Below are 16,550 nucleotides of genomic sequence, written 5' to 3'. Positions count from 1 at the left end.
GTTGTTTTAAGCTAACAGCATCGGAAGCTATCCTCAGTTTTGCTGATAGATATGACGGCATAGGTTGCTGTCTTATAAAAGAAATTGGAACAGTTGTAGCCAAATCTATGATAGCTTTGGGCTGGAAAGGCTCTACTCCACCAACATTGATTGAATGGGTTAACAAGATGAACACATTGTATGATTGTGGGGAAAATTTGTGGAACCATCTTGTTGAAAATTTGGAGGAGTCCACTTAGAGGGGCAGGTTTTATTTAATTGATCATAGTGATCTGAGGTATACCCTTGGTAGAGATGGGGGGAGGCACGTATAAGACAGGGAACGAGTGATGAATGTGGTAGATGTGAGTGGGAGTTGAAATTACAAGTGCGAAGGATGTTAGATGAGAGAGGAGAGATGGATATGTTGTAGAATAGTGGAGACGGTTGTGATGTGATGAATGCAGTAGATGTGTGTGGGAATGTGTAGGAGTGAGGAGTATGTTAGATGGAGGAATGGAGATGGATATACTATATTATAGCAAGGCCAAGGCTATGGCATTTTAAGTGAAGGGATGGGGAGGTGTTTTTTGCACTGCGTTATAAAGGTATACATAAAGATTAATTAATTAATTTTAGAAAAGGTATACTGTATTACAAACTATGATGAAAGCACCTCTCAGCTCAAGTGTGCGGCAAATAAGCTGCTACACGAATAGGTAAGATTATATGTGCGCTGAGTTTGAAAAAGAAAAAAAATGAAAAAATAAATAAATAAAAAAAAATAAATAAAAATAAAATGAAACAAATCAGATTGGCTGTTTGTGGCTCCACCCCCTTTTATAAATTTAAACCCCAGTCACCTAATGATCAACTGTACCAGGTTTGAGGCTTGTGCCATTAACAGTGCAAGAATGGCAGTAATGAAATATTCCCCTGAAAAATCAATAGGTAATTTTTGATTGGCTTTTGTAGGCTCCACCCACGTTTCTGAATATTTATCCCAGTCACCCAAAGACCAACTGTGCAAAGTTTGAGAAACCTACCATTAACAGTGTAAGAATGCTGTTTACATTTTCCCAGTAAAATTTGTATTTGTCTCTGCCCACTTATGACCCCCTGTTGCCCGCTTATGTATTTGGCTGGTGTTGGCTGTGCCCACTTTTCTAATCCTCACACACAATTAATCAATTACTCAATTACCAAGTTTGTGAGCTTTACGGTGTTTGACATCAATAATTTGCATTGGAATGAAACAAATCTGATTAGCTGTTTGTGGCTCCACCCCCTTTCTAAAATTTAACCCCAGTTACCCAATGAGCAACTGTACCAGGTTTGAGGCTTGTGCCATTAACAGTGCAAGAATGGCAGCAATTACATATTCCCTTTGAAAATCAATAGGTGAATTTTGATTGGCTTTTGTAGGCTCCTCCCACTTTTCTGAATATAAATCCCAGTCACCCAACGACCAACTGTGCAAAGTTTGAGAACTCTACCATTAACAGTGTAAGAATGGCTGCAGTTTAAATTTTCCAGTGACATTTGTATTTGTCTCCGCCCCCTTTTTGGTTATGGGAAAAAAAAATTTTTCCTATACTTTATTCCAGGTAATGTACTATGTATGTGCCAAATTTCATTCAAATCCGTTCAGCCATTTTTGCGTGATCGAGTAACAAACATCCAAAAATCCAAACATCCAAACATCCGAACTTTCCCATCTATTTATATAAAATCGGATGTATGTATGTGTGTGTGTGTGTGTGTGTGTGTGTGTGTGTGTGTTAGTGTTGGGCGAACAGTGTTCGCCACTGTTCGGGTTCTGCAGAACATCACCCTGTTCGGGTGATGTTCGAGTTCGGCCGAACACCTGATGGTGTTCGGCCAAACCGTTCGGCCATGTGGCCGAACTAAGAGCGCATGGCCGAACGTTTTCCGAACGTTCGGCTAGCGCTGTGATTGGCCGAACGGGTCACGTGGTTCGGACCCGAACGCGCTCTGATTGGCCGAACGGGTCACGTGGTTCGGGTCAATAAATACCCGAACCACGTAATTTCTCCGCCATTTGTCTGTGGGTTTAGCTTTGGGTAGGCAGGCAGGGTAGTTCTCTCTCCAGCCAGGCTAGCCAGGGTCCCCCCAGTCATTGTGTCGCTACTGGGAACAGTAGTACACCGCTCACCCACACTATATAGCATTGTGTTTACTGCACTCTGTGTCTGCTGGGAACAGTAGTACACCGCTCACCCGCCACTGTATAGCATTGTGCTCTGTGTCGCTGCTGGGAATAGTGGTACACCGCTCACCCACACTACATAGCATTGTGTCTACTGCCACTCTGTGTTTCTGCTGGGAACAGTAGTACACCGCTCACCCTGTATAGCATTGTGCTCTGTGTTGCTGCTGGGAATAGTAGTACACCGCTCACCCACACTATATAGCATTGTGTTTACTGCCACTCTGTGTGTCTGCTGGGAACAGTAGTACACCGCTCACCCTGTATAGCATTGTGCTCTGTGTTGCTGCTGGGAATAGTAGTACACCGCTCACCCACACTATATAGCATTGTGTTTACTGCCACTCTGTGTGTCTGCTGGGAACAGTAGTACACCGCTCACCCTGTATAGCATTGTGCTCTGTGTTGCTGCTGGGAATAGTAGTACACCGCTCACCCACACTATATAGCATTGTGTTTACTGCCACTCTGTGTGTCTGCTGGGAACAGTAGTACACCGCTCACCCTGTATAGCATTGTGCTCTGTGTTGCTGCTGGGAATAGTAGTACACCGCTCACCCACACTATATAGCATTGTGTTTACTGCCACTCTGTGTCTGCTGGGAACAGTAGTACACCGCTCGCTCAGCCACACTATATAGCATTGTGTTTACTGCCACTCTGTGTACACCGCTCACCCAGCACACTATATAGCATTGTGTACTCTGCCAGTCAGTGTGTATATTGCTGGGATCAGTAATACTCCACTCAACGTCAACCACTATATGAGCTCACCATGAGTTCCTCAGAGACCTCCGCTGTGAGCAACACTCCCAACAACAGCAAAAGCCAACGCCCCACGCAAGCTATAACATCCACCCCAGCAGTCAGTGGTCAGCAGCAGCCCTCCCCGGAGGAGAACGTTGTGTCCATCGGTCCGGTGCCAGAGCGATTATTGAGGGCTGCCATTGAGGAGATGATGGGGCCTGATGTGGAGGAGGAGGTCGGGCTCAGGCCAGCATCCCTAGTTAATGTTGAGGACGATGAGGGGTCTGTGTCTGGGGATGTTGGGGTGGCAGAGGTGGTGGGTGGGTCAGACTCAGGAGAAGAGTTGTATGATGAGGATGATGATCGGGACCATCTGTATGTGCCTCAGAGTCCGACCCCGAAAACATGTTGTATCGTGTGTTTAGGTACTAAAATCTGCGTTCCCACTTCCCAGTACTGCCCGGGTCCACGGATCCATATAATTTTTTGAGCAGCACTATCAAACTGTGGTACTATGAGTGAGTTGCCATGGTCCTTCTGTGCTGTCACACTCACCGTCTGTCTGCAGATGGATTGTTCAACACAGCTACGCCATCTGACATGTAGTCCTTGACCATCTTCTCCAGGCGATTGGTGTTGGAGGACGTGGAACTGCCCGATTGCTGTTCTGTGGGCTGCTGCATGGGTCAGAAAATGTTCCCACTCCAAGGACACTGCCAATACCATTCCCTTTTGGGCACTAGCAGCAGCTTGTGTTCTTTGCTGCCCTCCTGGTCCTCCTGGGTTTGCTGAAGTCAGTCTGTCGGCGTACAACTGGCTAGAGAAGGAGGAGGATGTCAATCTCCTCTCTAAAGTCTCCATCCTCAAGGGCCTGCTGGAATTGTTCCATTTTTGACCTGTCTGACACTTTCTTCAATCAGTTTTTTAACATTGTGTTTGTATAAACTGGGTATAAACCCAGTAATTGGTGTTGTCCAGAATAATGAATAATAATGAATAGTGAATAATGCGCGGGCCGCGTTCAATGCCGTCTAGCATGAATTGAGCCATGTGTGCCAGAGAGTCCTGCCAGACTCCTCTGTCTTCATGTTCTTGTGAGCGTTGTGATTGTTGTGATGCACCATATTCGTCACCAGCATCACTTTCTTCCTCTTCTGCTGTCCATTCCCGCTAAATTGTGGAAGTCCAACGTGCACCGCTCTGTCCCTCGGCAGTGGGGGCATCCAATTCCTGCTCCAACTCCAGCTGTTCCTCGTCCTGTTCTTTGTCATAGCTGGGACCAGCGTTTCCTGAGGCAGGTTGCCTGATGTTGGTATCATCACGCTGATCGTTTTCATCTTCAGATTCCCCCACTTGCATCATGCCAGCGGTTTCCATCTTCAACATTGATTTCTTCAGTAAACACAGCAGTGGTATTGTAATGCTGACTGTAGAGTTGTCACTGCTCAGTCACAAGCAACGCGGATTGCTCAAAATTTTGGAGGACTTGGCAGAGATCCAACATGGTGGCCCAATCAGATCCACAGAAGCTTGGTAGCTAGCTGCTGGAATGCGCAAAAGCGTGCTAGCATGTGCAGAGTACAATTCCAGCGCGTAGGGAGGGACATCACCCAGCGAGCGATGGTGCGCTAGATTGAAGCGCTCCTGCATCTTTTGGTGAGTCCTTCAGAAGCGGTACTGGACTTTAAAAAATGTTTTTTTTTTCCTTCAACAAAAGTTGAGGATGCAAGGACTGGGGAAGAGTCTGTGTTCATGGATAGGGAACTGGCTAATGGACAGAAAACAAAGAGTTGTGGTCAATGGATCGTACTCAAAATGGGAGACTGTTAGCAGTGGGGTCCCACAGGGGTCTGTTCTGGGTCCAGTGCTCTTCAATTTATTTATTAATGACCTAGTAGATGCAGTAGTGAGCAATGTTGCTATTTTTGCAGATGATACAAAATTGTGCAGAATCATCAACTCTCAGGAAGATAGTGTCATATTGCAACAGGATCTGGATAGGATGGCTATATGGGCACATACATGGCAGATGAAATTCAATGTTGACAAATGTAAGGTCATGCATTTTGGACGTACTAATGGTCTAGCACCATACAAAATAAATGGGATACAGTTGGGGACATCAAACTTGGAGAAGGACTTAGGAGTACTCATTGACAACAAGTTAAATAATCGTACTCAATGCCAAGCAGCTGCAGCTAAAGCTAACAAAATTTTGGGATGCATTAAAAGGGAAATAAAAACTCGAGATGCTAGCATAATATTGCCCCTGTTTAACTCTCTAGTAAGGCCACATCTGGAATATGGAATTCAGTTCTGGGCACCACATTACAAAAAAGATATTGCAGTTTTAGAGCAGGGGCAGAGACGAGCAACAAAATTGATGCGTGGGATGGAAGGTCTCACTTATCGAGAAAGGTTAGATAAACTGGGTTTATTTAGTCTAGAGAAAAGACGCCTTAGAGGGGATCTAATTAACATGTATAAATACATCAGAGGGCAATATAATACCTTGGCGGATGAGCTTTTTGTCCCTAGGCCTTCTCAAAGGACTAGAGGACATGATCTGCGCATGGAGGAAAAACGTTTTAACCATTTATTTAGGAAAGGGTTCTTTACAGTAAGAGTGATTAAGATGTGGAATGCATTGCCACAGGAAGTCGTTATGGCAAACTCTATACCTGCATTTAAAGGGGGCTTAGATGCTTTCCTTGCGTTGAAAGACATCCATGGCTACAATTACTAGGTAATGCCTAATGATGTTGATCCAGGGATTTTATCTGATTGCCATCTGGAGTCGGGAAGAAATTTTTCCCTTTAGGGGCTAATTGGACCATGCCTTGTAAGGGTTTTTTCGCCTTCCTCTGGATCAACAGGGATATGTGAGGGAGCAGGCTGGTGTTGTACTTTATACTGGTTGAACTCGATGGACGCATGTCTTTTTTCAACCAAAATAACTATGTAACTATGTAAGAAGATCTGCCACGTTGGAGTGAGGAGGACGCCGCCGACCCCGACACCAAGCTGAACCCCGGCGAACTCCAAGCAGAGGATCTTCAGGAACCCTCAAGGCTTTGAGCAAGCTGAGGAGGATCAGCAGTCCCGACGAGACCTCTCCTCATATGTGACTGTGTGCAGTGGAGTAGAGCTCCCCAGAACAACCTCTCACTTGTCACTTTGTCACTGGTCACTTTGTCATTTTGTCACTTTGTCACTTTGTCACTTGTCACTTTGTCACTTTGTCACTTGTCACTTTGTCACTTGTCACTTGTCACTTTGTCACTGGTCACTTTGTCACTTTGTCACTTGTCACTTTGTCACTTGTCACTTGTCACTTTGTCACTTGTCACTTTGTCACTTGTCCAGATGATCTCGGTACACCTCCTGCGATTCAAATTCCTGCACACATTGCTCTGGGATTTGGGTGTGATGAATGATGCATCTAACTGGCCACCGGAGGCAATTAAGGCCTTCAAAACATTGAAAGCAGCTTTCTGTTCCGCCCCCATTTTGCGTCATGTTGAGTTGTTGACGTCATGTTCATCCTCGGCCTCGCCTTGCATTTCAGTGCGAGGTGCATTTTCCACAGAAAAAGGTTGTGAATCCGGGCACAACATTTGTGGCTGTTCCATTGACCTTTCACAGGTAGAAGATTGTGGGGGTGGGAATAGCTCCTCCGAATAGCCCATTGTGTCCTGAAAATTACTCATTGCATTGCTTTGCGCACGCATTTTTTTGTCCTCATGCAAGGCCTGAGTTGCGCCTGAAAGCGTGGCCTTCTCCTCCTGCGCCTCCTCCTGTTCCATCACGTCTGCTGCTGCTGGGTTAGCGTTGCCGGTACCTGTTTATGGAACCTCTCATCTTTATTACATTTATGACTGCATGGCGGTAAAAAGCATGCTATCCGCACGCTTCTTGTCCTCCTGCAAGGCCTGGGTTGTTGTGTCTCAAAGCGTGGCCTTCTCCTCCTGCGCCTCCTCCTGTTCCATCACATGTGCTGCTGCTGCTGCTGGGTTAGCGTTGCCGGTCCCTGTTTATGGAACCTCTCATCTTTATTACATTTATGACTGCATGGCGGTAAAAAGCATGCTATCCGCACGCTTCTTGTCCTCATGCAAGGCCTGGGTTGTTGTGTCTCAAAGCGTGGCCTTTTCCTCCTGCGCCTCCTCCTGTTCCATCACGTCTGCTGCTGCTGGGCTAGCGTTGCCGCGTGGTCCCTGTTTATTGAACCTCTTATCTTTATTACATTTATGACTGCATGGCGGTACAAAGCATGCTATCCGCACGCTTCTTGTCCTCATGCAAGGCCTGGGTTGTTGTGTCTCAAAAAGCGTGGCCTTCTCCTCCTGCGCCATCACGTGTGCTGCTGCTGGTGCTGGGTTAGCGTTACCGGTCCCTTTTCCTGGAACCTCTTCTCTGTATTACATTTATGACTACATGGCGACAAAAAGCATGTTACCTGTGCAAAGAAACATGACATTTTCCACATTTAAAAGACAGTTTTTCCTTTGAAACTTTACAATCAATTTTCTCAAAAACTATAAGCTCTTTTTCAAATATTTTTTTTTCCTCTTGTACCCACTCCCAAGGTGCACATACCCTGCAAATTTGGGGTATGTAGCATGTAAGGAAGCTTTAAAAAGCACGAACGTTTGGGTCCCCATTGACTTCCATTATGTTCGGAGTTCGGCGCGAACACCCGAACATCGCGGCGATGTTCGGCGAACGTTCGCGAACCCGAACATCTAGGTGTTCGCCCAACACTAGTGTGTGTGTGTATGTGCCGCAATCACGCAAAAACGCCTTGACCGATTTTAACGAAACTTGGTACACAGATCCCTTACTACCTGGGATGATATGTTCTGGGGGTCTTGCGTCCCCTCTGCACACCTGGGCGGAGCTACAAACAGCCAATCAGATTCCACCCATTCAAGTGAATGGAAAAAATGTAAAAGGCTGCCTTTCTCACAGTAATCAAGCCAGAGTCCCCACACATGGCACAGTTGGTCACTTGGTGACTGAGGTTACAAATCCAGGAAAAGTGGGCGGAGCATAAAACAGCCAATCAAATTTCAGCCATTCATTTTAAATGGGAAAATGTAAACAGCAGCCATTCTTACACTGTTAATCGCAGGGTTTTCAAACTTGGCACACTTGATCACTGGGTGAATGATATTAATATTCAGGAAAGTAGGTGGAGCCTACAACAGCTAATCAAAAGTCACCTATTGATTTTCAAGGGGAATATTAAAACTGCTGCCATTCTTACACTGTTAATGGCAGAGGCTTCAAACTTGCTACAGTCAGTCATTGGGTGACTGGGATCCAAATTCACTAAAGGGGCGGGGCCACAAACAGCCAATCAAACTTTCTTGGTGGATAAATTGCTTCCATTCACACACTTTTGATGCCAGGAACCTGAAAGCTCATAAACTTGGTCATTGAGTGACTGTGTGTTACAAGTGTTACAAATGGTTACAAAAAGTGGGTGGAGCCAAAAATAAAGTTCACTAGGAAAATATAAACAGCAGCCATTCTTACACTGTTACTGGCAGGGTTCCCAAACTTGACACAGTGGGCCAATGTGTGACTGGGATTAATATTCAGAAATGCCAATCAAATGTCACCTGTTGATTTTCAAGGGGAATATCTAAATTGCTACCATTCTTACACTGTTAATGGCAGAGGCCTCTTACCTGATAGGTGACGGGGGTCCAAATTCACTAAAGGGGGTGGAGCCACAAACAGTTAATCAGATTTGTTACATTGATTTCAGCCATTCTGTTATTGGCAGGGTTCTCAAACGGGACACAGTTGGTCAATAGATGACTGGGATTAATATTCAGGAAAGTGGGTGGAACCTACAACAGCCAATCAAAATTCACCTATTGATTTTTAAGGGAAATATTGAAACTGCTGCCACTCTTACACTAATAATTGCAGAAGCAACAAACCAGCTACAGGCGGTCATGAAGTGGCTGGGGTTCAAATCTACTAAAGGGGTGGAGCCACAAACAGCCAATCAGATTACTTTACTGGAAAAACTGCTTCCATTCACACAATTTTGATGGCAGAAACCCAAAAGCTTAAAACTTGGTCACTGGGTGACTGGGATTAATATTCAGAAAAGTGGGTGGAGACTAAAAAGAAATTCGCCTATTGATTTTCAAGGGGAATATTTAAATTGCTGCCATTCTTGCACTGTTAATGGCACAAGCCTCAAACCTGGTACAGTTGGTCATTGGGTCACTGGGGTTCAAATTCAGAAAAGGGGTGGAGACACAAACAGCCCATCAGATTTGTTTCATTTCAATGCAAATTATTGATGCCAAAGACTGCAAAGCTCACAAATTTGGTCATTAAGTAATTAAGTAATTGTCTGTTACTGTTAGAAAAAGTAGGCAAAGCCAACACCAGCCAAATACATACCCAGGCAATGCTGGGTCATCAGTGGGTGGAGACAAATACAAATTTCACTGGGAAAATTTAAACTGCAGCCATTCTTACACTGTTAATGGTAGGGTTCTCAAACTTTGCACAGTTGGTTACTGGGTGACTGGGATTAATATTCATAAAAGAGGGTGGAGCCTACAAAAGCCAATCCAAATTCATTTATTGCCTTTCAAGGGGAATGTTCAATTGTTGCCATTCTTGCACTGTTAAGGACACAAGCTTAAAGGGACACTGGAGGGGGTCGGGGGAAAATGAGTTGAACTTACCCAGGGCTTCTAATGGTCCCCCGCAGACATCCTGTGCCCGCGCAGCCACTCACTGATGCTCCGACCCCACCTCCGGTTCACTTCTGGAATTTCAGACTTTAAAGTCTGAAAACCACTGCGCTTGCGTTGCCGTGTCCTCGATCCCGCTGATGTCACCAGGAGAATACTGTGCAGGACCAGTATGGTCTGTGCCTGTGCAGTACACTTCTGGTGACATCAGCAGGAGCGAGGACACGGCAACGCAGGCATAGTGGTTTTCAGACTTTAAAGTCTGAAATTCCAGAAGTGAACTGGAGGCGGAGCCAGAGCATCGGTGAGTGGCTGCGCGGACACAGGATGTCTGTGGGGGACCGTTAGAAGCCCCGGGTAAGTTCAACTCATTTTCCCCCAACCCCCCTACAGTATCCCCTTAAAACCTGGTACAGTTGGTCATTGGGTGACTGGGGTTCAAATTCAGAAAAGAGGGTGGAGCCACAGCCAATTGTTTCATTTCAATGCAAATTATTGATGCCAAACAATGCAAAGCTCACAAACTAGGTCATTGTGTGTTAGGGTTAGAAAAGTAGGTGGAGCCAACACCAGCCAAATACATACCCGGGCAATGCCGGGCAATCAGCTAGTTTATTATATTAGTAGGATTAGTAGGATTTATTGTATTTATACGTGACTCCTCCTGCTGCTGCTGGCCTGCTGCATTTATTTCTTTATGAATTTCTTTATGTATTTATTGTATTTATACGTGACTCCTCCTGCTGCTGCTGCTGCTGCTGTATGTATCCTCCTGCTGTCAGTGGTCCCACTGCCAGGGTCCACACAATACATTGCCTGCTGCCAGTGCCACACGTCACTCCTCCTCCTGCTGCTGCTGTATTTATCCTCTAGAGATGGGCCGAATGGACTGCTAATCCTACTAATATAATAAATGGGGAAGTTTGGATGTTTGGATGTTTGGATGTTTGTTACTCAATCACGCAAAAATGGCTGAACGGATTTGAATGAAATTTGGCAAACACATAGTACATTACCGGTAATAAAGTATAGGTTACTTTTTATTCCCATAACCAAAAAGGGGGCGGAGACAAATACAAATGTCACTGGAAAATGTAAACTGCAGCCATTCTTACACTGTTAATGGTAGGGTTCTCAAACTTTGCACAGTTGGTCGTTGGGTGACTGGGATTAATATTCAGAAAAGTGGGTGGAGCCTACAAAAGCCAATCAAAAATTACCTATTGATTTTTTAGGTGAATATGTAATTTCTGCCATTCTTGCACTGTTAATGGCACAAGCCTTAAACCTGGTACAGTTGGTCATTGGGTGACTGGGGTTCAAATTTAGACAAAGGGGTGGAGCCACAAACAGCCAATCAGATTTGTTTAATCTCAACGCAAATTATTGATGCCAAAGACCGCAAAGCGCACAAACTTGGTCATTGAGTAATTGTGTGTTAGGGTTAGAAAAATTAGGCGGAGCCAACACCAGCCAAATACATACCCGAACAATGTCAGGAAATTAGATAAACTGAAAGAAAGCACGGACTCCGGCACTCCACAGGAACTCTTCTTTTATTGATGCCACAAAGCAACGAATACAGAAAGAAAGCCCCTCTGTCTACAGCTGTTTCGCGTGAAGTTCACGCCTCTTCAGGACACGTGGGGCCTGTCAACCTTACTTCCTACCCCACCTATAAACAGGTAACTCCTCCCCCTCACCCACCTCTCTCTCACAGGGCAGGGTCAGGGGGGGTCAATTAAGATAAGGAACATAGGTGGCAGTGTAGTCTATACGAAATTCCATATAACAGACCTATTTAAAAAAGGCATTAGCCTCATCCCTCTCATTGAAACCCAGATTCCCCAAAGCCTCAGTATGATAGATCATCCATGCTTCCCTTTTTGAGAGCTTATCGTCTCTCAACCCCCCTCTGTGGTCGCTCTGTACGACCTCCAAACCAGCGAAGGAGAGAAAATCTGCGTTACCCCAATGGGCCTCATTTACATGTTCTATCAATCGGGTAGCACCTACCCCATTTTTGATAGATCTTTTATGTTGAAGAAATCTCTCCTTCAGTGGCTGGACCGTCCTACCAATGTAATAGCGGCCACAGGGACACCACACACAATAAACGACAAATCGAGTACGGCAATTGATGAATTCTCTGATTTTCCAGGTAATCGGGCCAATCTGTACCGCCTTACCCTTTTTAATAAAGCGGCAGGCACTACAGTGCCCACAACCATAATTCCCCTCCCACTTTCTTTTAGTCAACCAGTTACCAGACTCTTCCTCCCTCTTTTTAATGTCACTATGTACTAACATTCTCCTAATCATTTTACCCCTCCTGAAGCTGACCCTCGGGGGTGATTCGGTTATGTCCTTCAGGTGTTTGTCCAATCTAAGAATTCGCCATTGATTGCGAACCTCTTGTCTAATCTCTTCAGAGAGTGGTGAATAATCAAATACAAAGTTACACCGATTGCCTGTAGATCGCAACCGATCTTTCCTTATGAGTAACTGTTCTCTTGGAACCTGTCGGGCTCTATCTAAGGCTTTACCAACTGAATCCGGTTCATATCCTCTATTGATGAGACGCTCACCTAGCTCGACCGCTTGTTCCTCAAAGTCTAACTCATTTTTGTTATTCCGCCTAAGGCGCAAGAATTGGCCATATCGGATGGCGTCCTTGACATGTCTGGGATGGTAACTAGCAAAGTGGAGCAAGCTATTCATAGCGGTTTCCTTCGTATATCCTTTAGTGGTCACCACCCGATCCTCAACAACCACCTTTAGGTCTAGGTACTCCACTTCCCTATCGCCAAAGTGTGAGGTAAAGCTCATATTAATTTGATTGGAGTTAATCCACTCCATAAATTTCGAAAAATCCACACGGTCACCATCCCAGACTACAAGGACGTCATCCACGTATCGACGCCATAGTTTAATACGGCTACGGAAGGGATTCACAGGGGACCAAATGGTCTCGTTCTCCCAAACTGACAGAAAAAGTTTCGAGTAGGTTGGGGCCACAGGGGTCCCCATCGCTGTTCCTGATACTTGCTTGTACCATTTTTGATTGAACATAAAAGAATTTTGTTCTAAAATAAATTGCATACACTCGCACAGGTAGTCAGAGAACTCATCAAATTTGCCATATCTATCCAATACGTTGCGCAATGCATGCAACCCCGCTGCATGTGGAATTCGGCTATATAAACTGACCACATCAATTGTGGCCAGATGATAGCCCTCCTTCCACTCAAAGGTATTCAAAGTGTTCAATATATCGACTGTGTCCTGAACAAGGGACTTAACCATCCTGAGGCATGGACTCAACCTATAATCTAGGTACCTTGACAGCACCTCCGTCAGTGAACCCACCCCGGAGACAATCGGTCTCCCCAGTGGGTTCACCAACGTCTTGTGCACCTTAGGCAAATAATACCAAATGGGGAATCTGGGTTTCTCCACAAATAATTCCTCTCCCACTTTTCGGCTCAAAAATCCCAATTCTACTCCTTTCTTCAAGAGGGCCCTCATCTTTCCCTTATCCTTCTCTATTGGGTTCGATTTTAGTTCCACATAGGTCGAGGTGTCCCCCAGTTGACGATGGGCCTCCTCTAAGTACATCTCATGTCAGGAAATTAGTGGGTGGAGAAATATATAAATTTCATTGGGAAAATGCAAACTGCAGCCATTCTTACACTGTTAATGGTAGGGTTCTCAAACTTTGCACAGTTGGTCACTGGGTGACTGGGATTAATATTCAGAAAGGTGGGTGGAACGTACAAAAGCCAATTAAAATCCACCTATTGATTTTTAAGGGGAATATTTAATTGCTGCCATTCTTGCACTGTTAATGGCACAAGCCTCTTGCGCTGTTAATCACCTGTACCTGGGACAGTTGGCCATTGGGTGATTGGGGTTCAAATTCAGAAAAGTGGTGGGGCCACAGCCAATCAGATGTATTTTATTTTAATGCAAATTATTGATGCCAAAGACCACAAAGCTCACAAACATGGTCATTAAGTAATTAAGTAATTGTGTGTTAGGGATAGGAAAAGTGGGCAGGGCAAACACCAGCCAAATACATACCCGGGCAACATCGGGCATCCAGCTAGTCATGTAATAGTTGCCCGCCATAACACGTTCTCGTTAAAGGATTTAAAGTTAATTTATTTCACATACACAGCAGGGCCTCCAAAGTCCTCCTCCTGTATTGTTATTTTTGGTCACTACCTCGGGACGGGCATGCCTGCCTGCTGCCCTACTTGGATGTGTAGTGGTAGCCGTTTCTCAGGCTCCACACCGGATTCAAACCCTCATTCCCCGGCCATTACCCGGGGTCACAATGGCAGACTTGCCCTCCATATGATTCTCGTGAAAGATCATCAAGTGGACTGCCAATCATAAAATAATTGCCCACCATAACTGGTTCTCGTTAAAGGATTTAAAGTAAATTCATTTCAAATACAGCAAGCCCTCGATAGTCCTGTATTGTTATTTTTGGTCACTACCTCGGGACGGGCATGCCTGCCTGCTGCCCTCCCTGGATGTGCAGTGGTATCCGTTTCTCAGGCTCCGGGCCGGAATCGAACCCTCATTCCCCGGCCATTACCCGGGGTCACAATGGCAGACTTGCCCTCCAAATGATTCTCGTGAAAGGAGATCTTTTAGACTGCCAACCATATAATAATTGCCCACCATAACAGGTTCTCGTTAAAAGATTTAAAGTTAATTCATTTCACATACACAGCAGGGCCTCCAAAGTCCTCCTCCTGTATTGTTATTTTTGGTCACTACCTCGGGCCGTACGTCACTTTTTTTTTTTTTATTTATACCTATTTCAATGTGATTTCCCTTCAAAAAAAACAAAAACGCATCCGAATTTCCGAACACTAATTTTTTACCGAATTTTGAAACCGACAACCGAACCGTATCCGAACTAAATTTCGCGGGCGAAGGTGAATTCGAATCCGAATGTCATGCGGACCCGAATTCGAATGTACCCAAACCAAATTTTGGTACATCTGAGCATGCCTGGTTTGCCCCATTGTCGGCCACCACCTCTCCCACTCTGAGGCCTCTGGGGGTCAGCCAACTCCTCTCCTGCTCTTAGAGCTTGGCCAGGACGTGGTCTGCCGGAAGCTTGTTCTTCCCCAGGGTGACCATCTGTAGCAGCGATTGGCAGTGGCTGGCCTTCACGCTGCTGCTGAGGCGGGGGTGTTTGGTGGCAGGTGTGCCGGAGGATGGAACCGGATCAGAGCTGGAACCTGCTGCACTTTCCCTGACCCTGCTGCGGGGTGGCACCACCCACTGGGGTGATGATGCTGCTGTCCCCTCCTCACCCTCTTCCACCAAACTGACCCAGTGTGCGGCAAAGGACAGATAGCGGCCTGTCCCGAACCGGCTGCTCCATGAGTCCATTGTCACATGGACGCGCGCACGTTGGCCTTTACAAAGCGGTGCAGTGCTGCTTTGGCCATGCGTGCAAAGTAGTGCCGGCTGGGAATTGGCCAATCCGGCACTGCGCACTGCAGGAGCGCATGCATCTGGCTCCCCTCCTGCACAAACGAGTACGGGAGGAGCTGGGAGGACATGGCCCGTGTAAGCAAGCCGTTCAGCTGGCGTATGAGACGGCTGCCGGGAGGCTGAGCCCTGACCACAAAAGTGTCACTCAGCAGGGTCTGGTGGTGGTGGCGTTTTAGGCTTGCACGGGAAGCTGAGGAGGGAACAGAGGAGACCATTGAGGAGGACTGGCTGCCTGAACAGGCCTCAGTGTCAGCAGGAGTGGCAAAGGGGGTTATTGTGCTCTGACCTCTGCAAGGGCCAGTGCCAGCTTCCTTCAGCCTCTTGAATTCCAAATGCGCCATTTGGTGTTTATTGGCCAGATGGTTGATAAAGCTGGAGGTGCCATAAGTGGAGGGGTTAGACCCTCTGCTCAGCTTCACATGGCACACATTACAAGTCACAAACTTGCTTTCCAGTGAAGGCAGATGAAAAAACTGCCATCTTGGGGATTGAAATTTGCCCTTACGTCACCCAGAATGGGATGCTGCTGCTGATTTTTTTCCCAGTGGTGGTTGGGGCCTGGGGTTGAGGGGTGCGGCTGATGGTAGTAGTGCCACTGGCAGATGGAGCAGCAGGCTGTGGGTCACGCATTCAATGCCCACTGCGCCTGCCAATCCCTGCAATGCTGATCCTGTGTGCCAGAACCACTGAATCCTCCTCCTCAGAGTCAGAGCTGACATCCCCCTCCGGTCGCTGGTAGTCCGGGTCCTTCACCGGATCATCAACATCAAACTCCCCCTCCTCAAACAACTGCTGGGATGATGAGCCCGCCTCAAATTCCTCTTGTGCTGACACATCATGCACGGGCTCCCCCCAACAATTACTGTCAGCATCTCAGACTCTTCCGCAAAGCCAATTTTACTCAGAATGTTTTCTCTAGGGCTGGTGGTGGCCTCACCGGCCTGCTCGTCATCATCCACCATCAGCTGCATCACAGGCGCGGCGTCTTTCTCCTCCAACTTGCGCCGCTGACCCTGCTTAAAAATGTCCGCAACACGCTGCTGCATCTCTGCAGCGTGACTCCCCCTAACAGCTGGATGGCCAGTGGGTAGCGGCGTAATGGAGACTGATGTGGCAGAACTGCTGACAGAGGCCGCAATGTTGCTCCCTCTGCTCTTGGCCTTGCTGCCCCTCCCCCGGCTGCCAGTGCCAGACATAGTACAAGACTGTTAATGACGTCACAGATGATGTGTGGGGTACTTGTACTTTATTAGCAGCGGCGGGCTTGGACTGTGAATCAGCACGGAGTGACAGACAGCAGAGTACAACAACAAGACACACTGACACTGCTCAGTCGCAGCACAGCA

Source organism: Hyperolius riggenbachi, chromosome 1 (assembly GCF_040937935.1).
Source record: "Hyperolius riggenbachi isolate aHypRig1 chromosome 1, aHypRig1.pri, whole genome shotgun sequence".
In the NCBI taxonomy this organism is placed as follows: domain Eukaryota; kingdom Metazoa; phylum Chordata; class Amphibia; order Anura; family Hyperoliidae; genus Hyperolius; species Hyperolius riggenbachi.
The sequence above is the reverse complement of the archived record's forward strand: the minus strand, read 5'-3'. Positions refer to the sequence as shown.